At 38.4% G+C, this 14925-nt stretch overlaps 1 protein-coding gene across 2 annotated transcripts in view; it reads right to left on the bottom strand.

Annotated features, from left to right (window-relative positions):
• The window catches only part of DERA (deoxyribose-phosphate aldolase), a 464384-nt gene that overhangs the window by 204297 nt on the left and 245162 nt on the right, over window positions 1-14925 (bottom strand). Inside the window, exon 1 of one of the 2 annotated variants that reach the window (XM_064377715.1) lies at window positions 5689-5703. The exons of the other annotated variant lie outside the window; for it this stretch is intronic. The gene's annotated coding sequence lies outside the window, so the exon portion shown is untranslated. Of the gene's footprint in view, window positions 1-5688; window positions 5704-14925 lie in introns of those variants that run through there. 2 annotated transcript variants of the gene reach the window in all.

Genomic DNA, 14925 nt, shown 5'->3' with positions numbered 1-14925 from the left:
GGAGGCCAAGGCAGGTGGACCACTTGAGTCCAGGTGTTTGAGACCAGCCTCCAGCCTGGCCAACATGGTGAAACTCCATCTCTCCAAAAAATGTAAAAATTAGCCTGGCATGGTAGCATGGATCTGTATTCCCAGCCACTCAGGAGGCTGAGGTGGGAGGATCACTTGAGCCAAGGAGGGAGACGTTGTAGTAAGTCAAGATCATACCACTGTATTATTTAAAAAAAACAAAAACAAAAACAAACAAACAAACAAAAAACTTCTATTACAGAAAGTTGCTTGGGACTGAATTTAATGTTCTTGAAAGATCATGGATGTAATCCCAGCACTTTGGGAGGCTGAGGTGGGCGGATCATGAGGTCAAGAGATCGAGACCATCCTGGCCAACATGGTGAAACCCCACCTCTACTAAAAAACACAAAAAAATTAGCTGGGCGTGGTGGCACGTGCCTGTAGTCCCAGCTACTCGGGAGACTGAGGCAGGAGAATTGCTTGAACCCAGGAGGCAGAGATTGCAGTGAGCCAAGATTGCGCCATTGTACTCCAGCCTGGCGCCTGGCGACAGAAGGAGACTGTCTCAAAAAAAAAAGAAAGAAAGATCATGGAACTGAGTTTATATAAACGTAATTCTAAACTGGAAGTTAAATGTCATCTGGTTCAATTCCCTCTTCTTGGCCTATGAAGAAACCTTTTTTTTAGGTAGTGGGAAGGCTGGAACTAGAATCCAGATAATTGTTTCTTTACTCCTCATGGAAAAATCCCAAGAACAACAAGGTCAAGATTACTAACACCCTTATAAATTTGGCATCTGCCACATTTAGTCCTGGATTATGGAAAATTTGCCCCTGTACAATCTAGATCACTCCTTATTCTGTACTCTCAGCAGGAAGATTAGAGAGAAACTGTCGAAATCCTGCAAACTTTGATCGGCTTCTCTTCTCTAGGCCTGTACAACAAAGCTAAGGTCTAAACTGTGTACATCTTATTTTCCAAAGTAGGCCTCTTCCAGTCTTTTTAATGGAATTTTTAAAAATCTGTGATCCATCTAAAAAGATTTTTTAAATGATTTTCTTTCTCACACCCACTCTATTTTCCCCACAAACTAGAATATAACTTTAGAAAGTTAATGAACTCGTGGCTCTTCAAATTGCACAGTCCTCTGTGATGTTAGCCTCACTTTCAAATGTAGTTCTCCAGAGGTAAGGAAGGGCTTTCACAGAACAGAAAATAATAAAGGTTTAGGCCGTTTTAATGACGAAGAGACTGAAGACAAGTTAAGTGAGAGTCACACGAAGACACTCTAGGGACACAACTGGGACCCATGTGATCCTGTCCCCAGGCTACTAGACAGAACCTGTATATTATTCAAAGAATACTCCTGCTGGTTCTATGATCTCTCTATATAATGAGACAAAGATCAGCCTCTTCTTGAGATAAGTGTGTATAGGTGTGTGTATGTGTATGTGTATGTGTATGTTTCGTTCACAGCATTTAGCTCAAATAAATATTTTGCTTATTGTTTATAACAAATGTAATGCTTCCTAAAAACTTACTAATGCCATTCAATTCTGCCTCCCTCTTTCTGACTAAATGAGCGCCTGTGAGACTAGTCCCCTAGGTCACCACCATGAGTGATTTAGTTGTCAGCCTTTCTACTTAAGCTGCCTACCTGGATCTCAATTAGTGCTGATTATTATAGGGACTTCATTACCCAAGTGAGGAAATGACTCCCCTGATAAAGTCTATGCTACAGAGAAAGAATTTAAGTGTGTCTGCTTCTGAATCAAACATCCAAATTTTCAGTGAGCCTGACATCTCATCTGTGAGTGGAGTAAGTGGTGAGACTCAACATGGTAGGAGTGTGCCCCTGTAGTACCAAGTCATGAAGGCCCGAAGAGGGTCCTGGTAGGAGTATCTTTTACAGTTACAAAGATAAATTGCCATTGGCATCTGGCATAACACTGACAGGAAGCCCATGCCATTGCTCATGGAATGAATGATGATCTCTCTCGTCCCCAGCTCTGCAACTCCTCCCCACTGAGTTCTGAGCTTCACCAGACTTGCCCCTAGTCACGAGCTGGGCTTCTACTGATATTACCTCTAAGGCAGGGCTTCTCAACCTCAACACTACTGACATTTCAGACTGGATAATTCATTGTTGTGGGTGGCTGCCCTGTGCATTGTAAGACTTTTTGCAGCATCTCTGAACTCTACTCACTGGATGCCACTAGCACTACCTAGTTGTGATAACAAACATATCTCAAGACATAGCCAATTGATTCCAGAGGAGAGAGGGTCAAAACTACCCTTGGTTGAGTACCAACTCATCTGGAGTCATAGAAAGTGGGGTCAGAAAGAAGCCACAAAGAAGCTGGTTCCTACAGGATGATTTTTAACCTTTTGGTGTCCCAGTGCTCTTACAGAATTTGGTGAGGAAAACATTTTTACCTAAGATCCATAAATGCATTTAAATACGTAGTGTAAGCAAATTTTATTTCAGAGACCCTCTGAAGCCCAAGAATTAATGCTCTGGGGAATTGATTTTTTTATATCAGTGCTGATATTTTTCATACAGGCTTCCCCAAGAAGCAAAGCAAAACCAAAATCCAAAACAAAGTCTGAAAGTGCAGAAGTTCAAATACAGAGAAGTTTATAAGATAGAGATATTTTTAAATAACTGAAGTCTAGTCACAAAATGGCTTGGCAAAATTTAAGGGCTCACAAGCTCTACATTTTTCCTTCTTTTCTGAGTGACCCCATCTCTTTGCCTCATTTTCCAGCTTTACCTGCATCCTCGTTCTTCCCAGACAAGCATCAATTAGAACAGTAGTAATGGCTCACCTTTATTTAGCACTTCCTAAGCAAACACTATTCTCAGCACTTTTATTTATATTCATTCATTTCATTTTCACAACAACTCTATGAGACAAATACTATTATCATTTCCATTTTACACATGAGGGGAAAAAACACTTGGTGATTAAATCACTTTGCCAGAGTCACACAGCTAATAAATGGCTGAGCCAAAAGTCACTTCGGCTGGTCCTAGAGTCCATGCTCTTGGCCCCTCTAGCCTCCAAACTACGTGTGGTCCACAGTCCTAAACGCACACTGGGTAGTAGTTTTCTGATGGCAAAAGGAAATTTTCTTGTATTTCCCAAGATGTGTGAATACAGCAATCAATACTACAGACACTTAGCCAATTTTGCTTCCTTACTGCCTCTCTCTACCCGCAGTCTCCCTGTCTCTTATCACCTCTCTTCCCTTAGGAGGAACATAAAGTTTTGTTTCATCACAGCATCCTGACTAATCTCTTCCGGTTAATTCAAATGACTCAAGCATCATTCACCAATGTTTCTCAAAGTTTGGTCAAGAACCATCTGAGTATGAGCCATGAGTAGTGCTTAATAAAGTATAGATTCTTGCACCTTACCTTAGATCCCCCGAATCAAAATCTCTAGAAATGAGTCCCAACACTTTGTACTGTAAACAAGCTCTGTGAACGAATTTGCAGCATGAAAAAATGAGCTCAATGGAGACTTCTGTGGTGGGTAATTCAACTAATTAGGGCTAATTAGGTTGAAGTTCAAATTCTCAGACAGAAGAGCCAAGTTTGCTTGGCAGTTTTGCTCTGGCCCTTTGCTTATGTATTTATTTAGCCATCTTCCAAACAATAAGCAACTAGAACAAAGGACATGGAGAGACAGTTTGGATAGATAAAGTGAAGCTAGTACCCAAACTGAAAAACTAATTTCAACTGCATCACTTTTATTGCAATGGGAAATATTCTTTTCCTGTTGGCAGTTATTGAATGAGTAAAAGATCTTAACTATAATCAAGACATAGGATAAGTTTCCAAAAAAGGAAACCATCAATGAGACTTTACCCTAGTTCTTAGTAAACTCAGGTCTGTGTTTTAGGTAGAAGGATTTTAAAGCAAGCAGAGCCTGCACTTTCCCGTGTGCAGAACCTTGCATGGTTGCATTGTGTGTAGATTCGTTTCACAAAATATGGTCAATGAAAGCTCTCGATAGGCTAGCCAACACTAATTTACAAGAGTTATGCCTTGGCCATGAACCCCAATTAGATGATTTATTTATCCACCCAACTCCTGATCTACCAAATCTCTCAGCAGTTTAGACTCAACTGAGCCAAAGCTAATCAAAGATTAAGAATCTTACTCTCAGTCATTCAAATCAGACTGTATCTCTAGGTTAACTTTTATTTAAGTTGCTAATGCCAGAAGTACTATCTGATGTGTGTGTGTGTGTTTTTTTTGGGGGGTGAGGGGATGTTGTTGCTGTTTAATTGCTAATCTATATAGAAATATTGGTGCTATTGTAGAGAATACATAGCCAAAAAACGAAGTTAGCTTCCTCCTTTGGGAACTACTAATTAGGAGCCTGGTAGTCAGTGCTTAGAAGGCACATGAGTCCTTTCCCAGCAGATGAGACCCAGTACTGTTTTCCCAGCAGGAACTGAGTGCTGGGACTGCTCCTTAGTTACAAGCAAGTTTTATTGTTTTCCCCAAAGGAAAATAAAATAGTCTAGTGGTAGAATGGAATTAGAGAAACAGAACTTCATTTGGGAGCCTGATAAAATCTTTCAGGAAAAGGAAATCCTCAGTTTTCCGTATTCTCTGAATGTCTCAGGCCCTAGGTGAACAAGACATGACATAAATTCTATTGCATTTTGTCTTCTCATTTTGACTTCTACGCTGCCAAGAGATTGACGGTGCAAAGTCGCTTTGTCTCAACTTTGCACAGAGTTCTGTACTTCAGCTACTCACCAGTAAAGAAATTCATTTAATTGGCACTCTCCTTTTTCTATAAATCCTAAGAATTAGCTAAGTATCCATTGTGCTTTTCTTTTAAGAAGGTTTCACTTTCCAAGGCTTTGGGAATTTTTCCTTTTAGGTGAGGCATTTCCTAGCTATGTATAATTCTCCCTTTGGGACAATTGAAAAAGGGGAGCTGATGTAGTTAAATAATTTTTATTAACTCTAAATAGATAATAAAATACATTGTAAGTCGCACTAAATCCTTCTATTTCTATTTTAACTAGACCAAAAATCTTTTGAAGATATAAAATCCTTATTTAATTTTTAATTGCCTCCCAAATTCTTAAGAAATTTGACAGTTATTCTGTAACCACTGTGTCCTAGGCTCTTTTATATAAAAAAATACAATTTAAGCTTCTCAAGAAATCTGAGGAAAGCACTATATCACCCCATTTCACAGACAAGGGCCCAAGGTTCAGAGACACAAAGCATACTTGTCACATGTCATGAAACAAGTAATAGAAATGAGATTCAAATCCTGGTCTAACTCTTAAGTTCAATGTTCAGTCAATTGCCACACTGCCATTACTGACTAGGTACAACTGCTGAGAACAAATGAGTGATCAACATTCAGACCTTTCACCATGCTCAAGAATGCCATATACGTTTTATCCTTCATTCCCATGAAGTAATTTTTCATGTATGTTGCAAAGTTGTCATGCTCATTCTTTCATGTTCTCATCTTTTCCAACTCATACTTGTTTCACCTCTGATGATTACAGTGAAGTATCCTCAGAGCTACTCCGCTTTTAGAGCTTTTTAAGGGAAAAGAAGCAATTGGAGAGGATTACGAAAGTAAATATGCAATGACACAGAATGACATGAGCCAAATAATTTCTCTCACTGACCTCAGTCTCTTCAGTCACCCATTTCTAATCAGTCCTGCTACTGCCAGGGAAAAGCAATCCTGCCAAGCACACCCAGAACTCTTGCAGGATCTTTCTGAGGGTTCCCTGGAAAAGGCATTGTTTTTATAACTGCCAGTTAAGTGATGCCTTAGCTGCATTTGAGGAAGAGTGGGGACATCCAGTGGCCATATGGGTTGATAACAACGAAATTATCAGTACGAAGATATGTTATGATTGTGATAGAGACTCTTACATTGCAAAAGGTCTTAAAAGATTTCTGGTTTTAATAATTTTTAAATTATTGTACATGGGACTCTTTGGTAGCCAGTGTACCCGCATCTAGAGTTCAATTTCCAGGTATACTTCCCCAAATAATCTAATTTGTGGACACTGGGTCACAGTCTACTGCTCAAAATTATCTACCACATCAAACTAAGTACATGATGATGCTAATTTCTTCCACCTCCCTCCCTCAACCAAAACAAAATCTGATCATAACAGGCTGTTTACATGGTTCATTTACATAGATGACCTTCTGGCCTTGGGTGCCCAGAATACACCAGTATTAAAAAGAGTCTTCAGAATACACCAGTATTAAAAAGAGTCTTATTTTTGTCAATATAAAGAAAAATGAAAAAGTTCGAGGGGGTCAAGAGGTTACGTATTTTGGCTAGCACAATTTGGGAACTGAAATCTTTCAGGGACGAAAGAATATCGTGTCTTTTAGCCTCCCTAGAACAATGTTAGTGAAAGGCATTTGGTGGTGGTCTAATATGAGATAAGATATTTAGTCAATATAAAACACTATACAAATGCTATTACCTTGAAATGCAATTTAATTGCTATGCTTGTAATTTTTTTCCCATCACATGGGGAATTTTAAAACCATTCTAAACCCAACATTCAGATTCTTACATGAATAGGCCAGGTAAAGGACAAGTGGAACAGGTTAAGAACAAAGGAATATACATTGATCTAACTGCTCTCCAAGTGGCTTAACTCAGGGGCAGCCTCGTCAAACAGGTCGTGAGTAGAGGCATCTAGCTTTGAGGCTTTCTCAGTTTTGGTCCTTCCCCTTGCTGTCTGCAACACCTCACTGCAGAACCTAATAGGCTTGCCCTGGATGTGATTCGCTAACCTTCCTTATCCTTCCCAACAACTATCAAAATTTAGCATCATATGCAATCACAGTATTGTAGCAGCACCTTGTTTGCAGTGAAGTGTTCCCTAATCAAAAAGGAAATTAGTGAATCTTTTGAAATTAAAAGGTAAAGAACAGATGGTGGTTCCACAGGATTATTGCTCCAGAGGAATTTTTCCCTAGTAGAAGACAATGCCTTATCACCTGAAAATAACTTGCAATGTTGGAATTTCAGGTATAATGGCAGATATTCAAGCAGTCTGTCTCAGAGTTTTGCAAATCCCACCATGTAGACTCTCAGCTATAAATAAAACAAATCCCAGTTCCTATCCCATTAAAAGTAATCAGCAGAAATATGCATTCTGGCATTCCGTAAATCCCTAGATTTTTGCTTGAAAATGGTATTTTGAGATTCAGACACAATACCTAACCCTATTGTCACACTCACCTTGAATACAAAGTATATGCAGACAGTTTACCACTTAATAATTCTTCTAGAATATATTTAAGTTCTTTCATCCCTGTTGCAACACATCTCCGTGGTAACACAATGCTGTATTTTAACATTGCTTTGGAAAGACCAAGGATCCAGAAACCAGTGTTCCAGCTCTGACTCTCCCACTCATTGACCATCTGACCCTATGTTAGTCGATGCACATTTTGTGCTTAGCTTTCTCATCTGGAAAATGAGTACATTAGAAGATCTATAAGAGCATATCCTTATAAAACATCTTCTCATCACATTCTCTTGTTTGTAACTGATCTATTTCTGAACAGCATTAAGACCATACAAAAAGTTATCTGACACCTTGAGGTCTTTGTAAGAGTCTCTTTCTAAAAGAAAAAACTGCGAAGTTTCACTATCCAAAAGAGCTTCTCTAATCAGGAAATCATATGTCAATATTTAGGCTAAATATATGTAGCACAGAAATGCCTCAAGGTACATCCTCCTCTAAATTTCCAAAGTACTATATTATGCCTTCTAATTTCTGTGAGATGTGGAAAAAAGGTCAAAATGAGAACCCAGGAATCTCGCATCCTCATTTTCTACTGTAAACACTATGAAAGCAAAAAGAAAAAGAAAAAAGGAAGAAAGAAAGAAAAAAGAGCAGTCATATTGCTCATGCCGTGGTTCTCAACAGTTTGCCATAGCATGCATTTGAAGATTGTTCCTATTTCTCTCCTGCCAATACGGGAACAGGAGGCAAATCAGCAATAAGGGATATCACAAGAATTTGCTTTCTCTGTCTTAAGAAGAGCCATTCCATTTCTTGCCTGAAGTTTAACTTGATTATGCATTCATTAAAGACGAGTGATGGCGATGATTAAACAAAAACATCTTTAAAATGCAGAGTTCATTTCAGCCCATTTGGTTTTGTTACACACAAATTGGATTTGCGTTGCATCCTGCACAGCAGGTACTCCACTTGAAATCAAAGACAGATGCTTTTATGGGATTAAAAGGAAAACCTAGAGGAGGGGGAGTGTATCAGAGATTGAGATATTTTGCATTTGGTAATAATGGCTCCAAAATGAAATAGTGATCATGTTGCTGCATTATCCATATAAGTGTTTGGACTATAATTAAAAGGAAACAAGAATCCCCATCATAACTTGAATCATTGTCAAAGAAGAACATTTAATTTGCAGGGGGAAAAATGATTTTTCCCATAAATGTCTAATAATACCTTAGCATATTTGAAATTTAATCATAAGTGGCTTAAAATTAAACCATTTGAATTATTACTGAAACACTTCAATTGGTGACATTAAATGCTTTGTTTGAAATTAGCCATTAATTCAAAAGTCTTCTCTAGAGCTGCTGTGAGAGTTTAACTCCTTGTCTGTAAACAGTAGTCCCTGGTTCTCACACCATATCATTAATCTGCATGTGTCTAATACTCACATTGCTGACTATTTACTCTGGGGCCTTTGGTTAAATTGTTCTGAACACTACAATTTTATAATTAATATCACCTGCTGTTTTAAAATTATAATACAATTGTCAGCTTCTTGGACATATGTTGGGAATATTGACCAGTTTTCTTAGAAAAAAGTCAGAACTGATCAATCTCCAGCATAATTCACCTTTCCATTACCTCCAAGAAGCTTTATATGGTAAATTTGGTTACCAACTTGCAATGTCTTGCAGAGTGTCTGACTCTATAACATGATTTTATTTAGCACTTTTCATCTATTTGATGATTGTATCTCATAGATTGATTGTGCTGATGGCCCCAATTATTGGCCTCCCTATATCCATGATTGCCATTCTAACTGGTGTGAGATGGTATCTCAATGTGGTTTTGATTTGCATTTCTCTAATGACCAGTGATGAGCATTTTTTCATATGTTTGTTGGCCTCATAGATGTCTTCTTTTGTAAAGTGTCTGTTCATATCCTTCATTTCTACCCATTGGATTTATTCCCAGCCTTTAGAGCAGCAAAGGAAAATTCTGTTTTCTCTTACACATGACAGACCTTCAAAGAGGTGACCTTTCTCTTCTCATTCATTCTTTGTCCAACATAGTTTTCATGTTCTCCACTAACTTGATCAGCCTCCTAATGAAATTTCTAGAGCCTCCAACCACCTAGCTCACCATTTCGGTGCAGGAGACTAGCCATCTTTGCAGCCTAAATTAGCGTCTGGTTTTTATATGTGGCTGGTTAGTGGGTGGTTGATTGATTAGATGATTTTAAGTAGAAAAAAATCAAGTCTGAAAACTTACATCAAACACTGAATTACTAAAACTAGAAATATTTTTAAGCTATTCTGTATATATATATAGTTATATATTTTTGTTGTTTACCAAAGTGTAAGGCTCCAGTTAAAGCTCTGAAGGACACATGAGAACAGGTACATTATCAAATTCAAAGCAACTTTGTTAGCCTATCATAAACACGCAGAACTCAGAAAATGGTACAAATCTATTTATTTTTTCCAGGTGGGTTGCCTTTCGGTTAATTCAGGATCTGACAGGGAACCTGAATCACTTCTCACTGAGGGCCGAATGCCAAGGTTCCACATCCTTTTGGGTGGCACATCTATGTTCTAAAGTCATGAAGTCCAAGTTCTTAGTTTGGATATGGTGCCAATAGTAAAGGTTTCTTCCAGAGTCTTCAAAACGAAGCATCTAATGGACCAACAAACTTTCGTTTTGCTAATATGGTCCAATTCTCATTGAAGAACTTAAAGGATTGTTATGCCAACAAAGTATCTGCTTCATTTGTTGTTTCTTTTTTTTTTTTTCTTAACAAAGTCTTTGTCTATAAGCTAGTGGCATTCTATAATAACCTCAGCTTACATTCATGTATTTCATTCATTTGTATTTCATATCATATTTGGATTTTTATATTTTACATACACAATTGTAGACTACTGGTAATGTCTCAAACTGACCCAATATATTTTTAAGTTTGTAATTTAAAAAGTTGGCATTTACACAATAAAATGCATTCAATCTTAAGTGTAGAGTTTGGTGAGTTTTGAAAAATGAATACATCATGAAACCACCACCTAAGTCAAAATAAAGGACATTTCCAAGATATTCCCTTGGATGTCTTTTCAGTGTAACCCAGCTGCTCTCTCTGTGCTTCCAGGCAACCACTGATCTCATCTCTGTTACAATGGATTACTTTTGCCTGTTCCAGAATCTCACTTAAATGGAATTGTACAGTAAATACTGTTTTGTGTTTGGTTTCTTTTTCTCAGCATTATGTTTCAGATTTCTCAGTGTTGTTGTAGTATTAATTTATTTTTATTGCCGAGTGATAATATTCCATCGTATGTCTATAACACAATTTATCCATTCACCTGTTGACAGACATTTGAGCTGTATCCAATTTGGGGCTGTTATTTTTTTTTAAGCCACTATGAACATTTGTGTACAAGCCTTTTAGTGGACATATGTTTTCATTTCTTTTGGATATATGCCTAGGTATAGAATTTTGGGGTATATGTTAAGTGTTTATTTAACTTTATAGGAAAAAGCTAAACTGTTTTCCAAAGTGATTGTGCTATTTCACATTCTCAACAGCAAAATAGATATTGTCAGTCTTTTTTCATTTTGACTATTCTAGTGGGTGTCAGGTAGTATTTCATTCTGGCTTCCATTTGAATTTCTCTAATGATCAGTGATGTTGAACATCTTTTCATGGCCATCACAGTCTTCTTCCCTTTAAATATCTATCCAAATCTTTTGTTCATTTGGAGCATTGTTTGTCTTCTTATTAAGTTTTAAGAGTTATTCTAGATTCAAATTCTTTATTAGCAATTGCAAATATTTTTTTCCTCGGTTATTTTTCTTTTTATTTACTCAGTGGTGTCTTTTGAAGAGCAAATGCTGACAGTTTTGATGCTATTTTGATGCTGTCAGTTCATTAACTATTTTCTTGTATAGTTAATGCTTCCTGTGTCCTAAGAAATCTTGTGTACCCAATTGTTAAAAATATTTTTTTTTGTAATACAATTTTACTGGTTAATATTTGAATTCATAAAGTTGACACACTGAAACTACCCTAGCACAATGTCCACACACCTAGCATTACAGCTATTTTGGTAACTGAACAAGAAAGACACAGAAAGCAGCAAAGGGGATGGCTGGTGGGGAGGGTGTTGCCACTTGTTACCTCCCTTATCACAGATAACCTCAGCAAGCGTTAGTACAGCCAATAAGAAAAAGAGCTACAAAACAACCCGAGTGTCTTTATACACAAAACCAGTGCCTCTTGTAAGCAGCCACCTCAACACTGAACGCATAGAAGAGGACAAAATCATCTGTGGTCAGCCTGTCAGCATATCATATATAAATTAAAAGTCAGTTTATTTTCTTAAAGGTGCTAAAATCTCCATTCCATAGCTTTGAAGTGAGAACTTGCAGCCCATCTGAACAGTGGGGTTTGCACCCAGGCATACTCTGAGGAGGGCCCACAGGCCCAGCCCGTCAGGGAGGGACCAGACTGGGAGGATGGAGACCCTGCAGCATGTGCACCCTGCGCGCACACTTACAGACACGCAACTCAGTCTTTCTCATTTGGACAGCCTGTTGTGCAAAAACACTAGGAATCTTGAAGTTAGGGAGCTCTTGCACAGCTCCCGTCATGTCAGGGAGGAGAGCAAAGCCCAATGAAACACGAGTGAAATTAAGTGCTCAAATAACCACATAATTAAATTGTGCAGATCGGCAGTCCTGGTCTAGAATTTAAACACTGTCAACTGGGCATGTTGGGGAAAAAAAAAAAATATATATATATATATATATAATATACACACACACACACACATACATACACACACACACACACACACACACACACACACACCCCACATTAGGCAAAATAAGATTTGTCCATGTTATAATCCAGTCTCACAGTCTGGATTATAAAATATAAAAATATTTTTTGTTGGCCAGGCTCATACCTGTAATCCCAGCACTTTGTGGGGGAAATTTTGTGTACCCAATTGTTAAAAATATTTTTTGTTGGCCATGGTGGCTCATACCTGTAATCCCAGCACTTTGGGGGGCCGAGGTGAGGGCGGATCATGAGGTCAGGAGATCAAGACCATCCTGACCAACATGGTGAAACCCTGTCTCTACTAAAGTATAGAAAATTAGCCAGGCATGGTGGCATGTGTCTGTAGTCCCAGTTACTCAGGAGGCTGAGGCAGGGGAATCTCTTGAACCCTCGAGGTGGAGGTTGCAGTGAGCTGAGATCAAGCCACTGCATTCCAGCCTCTGTGTGTGTGTGTGTGTGTGTGTGTGTGTGTGTGTGTGTATTTCATTATTGTTTCCTCTAGGTGTTTTAGGACTATGTCTATCACTTGTCTTTAGGGCTATGATTCATCTCCAGTTTACTTTAGTGGAGGTTTAGATTAATTTTTTCCATACAAATAACCAGTTTTTCAGCACCATTTATTTAAAAAAATATTCTTTCCCCATTGAATTATTCAAGCATCTTTGTCAAAATTCAACTGACCATATATGTCTGGACTCTATTCTATTCCATCTGTCTGTATGTCTATAATTATGCCAGTATCACATGGTATGGATTACTATGGTAAGTCTTGAAATCTGGAGGTATAAATTCTCCATCTTCCTTTATCTTTTCAAATTTTTTCTGTCTCTTCCAGATCTTTTGCGTCTCCTTATAAATTTTAGAATCACTGTATCATCTTTTATAAAAATCACACTCACATTAATGTTTTTATTGGCACTGGTTTGACTCCATACATCAATTGATGAAGAATTACTCAACTATATTAAATCCTCCAATCTATGAGTATGATATATCTTTTCACATATTTAGGTCTTCTTTAATTTTTCTTTCAATGTTTCTGGGTATTCAGCATACAGGTCTGGAACATATGTTAGCAATTTATGCCTAACTATTTGAGTAATTATTAACTATACTTTTCAAAGGAAAGAAGATCATCAGAGATTATGTAATTCTCCTAATGTCACAGAGCCAACAAGTGCCTTCGCCAGGATTTAAATACAGAAGTAACTGAATCCAAAGAACATGTTCGTAACTTCTAGGCCAACAATTCTCAGAGGAAAGATAGGCAGAGAGATTGAACCAACTAGGAAGCTTTTCCAAATCTCACGTGCTCATTGCCCCATCAGACATTCTGATATCTCACTGGAGAGAGGATGAGTGGACCCAGATAGTTTGAGAAGCTTCCAAGGTGTTTCTGTTAGAGCCTTACTGATTGAGAACCGGGTAGAGAATTTTTTTACACTCAGCAACCTACGGCATGGTTAGTTTCAACTGGTCACCCTTTGAAGCCCTTGCCAGCAGCTTTCTAAAAAGATCAAACCAGGAGAGAAAGCGCCTGTCATGATAATAAGAGCCAGACAGGTCTTACACAGTAGCAGCAACTTAGTACACAAGAAAAATGGGTATCTGTTCTACATTTGGGTCTCACCTAAGCTTCCATTTGACGAATAAGCTTATAGTCTAGTTTTTAGAGATGAGACTGACTTACACAAATCAATTTTGAATACAAATAATGTCTTAAAGTCCAACATTTATTTAAGATATTTTTCCTTCACTTATTCTATTTCTACCCGTTTTGCTCTGTCTTCTGTCTCTCCTTCCTTAAATAAGCTAAATTAAATAATGAAGTTTGAAGGAAACTTCACTAAGAAGCAAACAATAAAATAAAGCATGGGATATCATATTGCAGATTAGATGTGCCTGGTGCTATGTTTATAGAAAAGAGAATCATGGTTGCAGGCAACATGGCAACAAGGAGGTGTGCTCAGCAGTCACCGTGCCCGAGACCACAACATGCTGGTTATGGGATACATCAAGGGATATAATAGCAGCATGGATGTGAGAAAGAAATGGGCTCTGTAGTAACATCTGTGTATGTGTGTTAGAGAGGGCAGGAGTGGGGTCGGGCGCGGTAGCTCATGCCTGTAATTCCAACACTTTGGGAGGCTGAGACGGGTGGATCACCTGAGGTCAGGAGTTTGAGACCAGCCTGGCCAATCTGGTAAAACCTTGTCTCTATTAAAAATACAAAACATTAGCTGGGCGTGGCAGTGCGTGCCTGTAGTCCCAGCTACTCAAGAGGCTGAGGCAGGATAATTGCTTGAACCTGGGAGGTTGCAGCGAGCCATCACTCAACTGCACTCCAGCCTGGGCAACAGAGTGAAACTCCATCTCAAAAAAAGGAGGGCTGGGGCAACAGTGGCTAGCAGTTCTCAATAAGGTATTTAACTGGAAAGCAAACTTTCAATTGATATTTATGATAACATTAATAATTGCTAAAATGTATTTACACAGTCTATTAGGTACATCTACTGTCCTCAGAGCTGAATAATAAGAAGAAGACGGTGCTTACTGCTCTCAAGGAGTTTTCATTTCATCAGGGAGAAAATGTACACATGTGAAAAACAATCCAAGGCATCCTGTAGCAAATACTGTTGACTACCCAGGGAACATTTCCGTGCCCCCAGTCCACTCTGCACAACACGTAGACATCCTGCCTTTTGGAGAATAAAGGAGCAGGCCTCTTACATGAAATAGCAGTGAACCTGGGTTCACAAGAGCTGAGTCAATTTACTTGCAATATAGCCTCAGACAAGTCA

The sequence above is a fragment of the Aotus nancymaae genome, unplaced genomic scaffold (assembly GCF_030222135.1).
Source record: "Aotus nancymaae isolate 86718 unplaced genomic scaffold, 86718_ANA_hifiasm-v0.15.2.pri h1tg000016l, whole genome shotgun sequence".
NCBI classification, from domain to species: Eukaryota; Metazoa; Chordata; class Mammalia; order Primates; family Aotidae; genus Aotus; species Aotus nancymaae.
The sequence above is the reverse complement of the archived record's forward strand: the minus strand, read 5'-3'. Positions and strand labels throughout refer to the sequence as shown.